Genomic DNA, 890 nt, shown 5'->3' on the forward strand with positions numbered 1-890 from the left:
TTGGGGGATGGGGAGGGAAATGGGAGGTGGTGGCGGGGAAGAGACAGACATCATAAATAAATAAATAAATAAATAAATAAATAAATAAATAAATAAATAAATCCTGGTACCACTGCCAGTGGCCCCTCAATCTGTCCAGCCATGCAACTGTCAACCACATTCAGAGGGAATAGTTTGGTCCTATGCTTTTTGTTTCACAGTCCAACTGAGGTTAGTGAGATTCCTAAATAACAGTCAGGTAGACTGTTTCAGTGGGTGAACCCATCATGTTCTTGACCTCTTTGCTCATATTCTTATTCCTTTCACTCTTCAACTGGACTTTGGGAGGTCAATTCAGTGCTCCAATGTGGGTCTCTCTTGAAATAAGAGGAGCGGCGGGGCTGCGTCCCCAGCACCCCAGCTGCCTGCTAGCTCATACCTGAAATAAGAACACACAAACTGTATTCATTTAAAGACTACTTGGCCCATTTCTATCTAGCCTCTTCTAGGCTAATTCTCACATATTAATTTAGCCCATTTCTAATAATGTGTGTAAGCACCCCAAGGTGAGCTTACCGGGAAGATTCTAGCCTATGTCTATCCTGGGTCTGAGCTTCATGCATCTGCCTGAGCGCAGAGCTATCACGTCTACCTGGGAGAGCTGAGCATGGCGTCTCTGCTCCAGAGAGCAGAGCTGTCGGGTCTGACTTCACTTCCTCTTCCTCCCAGCATTCCATTCTGTTTACTCCTCCCATCTTCCTCCTGTTTACTCCTCCCACCTATGTTTTAACCTATCAGGGCAAGCAGTTTCTTCATTTAATTAACCAATGAACTCAACAGATTGATATATGACACTACAACATCAGGTGTCTGCCTCTGTTTCTATCAGTTGCTGGATGAAGTTTCTATGG

The sequence above is a fragment of the Alexandromys fortis genome, unplaced genomic scaffold, assembly GCF_014885135.2.
Source record: "Alexandromys fortis isolate MF-2015 unplaced genomic scaffold, M_Fortis_MF-2015_v1.1 scaffold_105, whole genome shotgun sequence".
Lineage (NCBI taxonomy): Eukaryota > Metazoa > Chordata > Mammalia > Rodentia > Cricetidae > Alexandromys > Alexandromys fortis.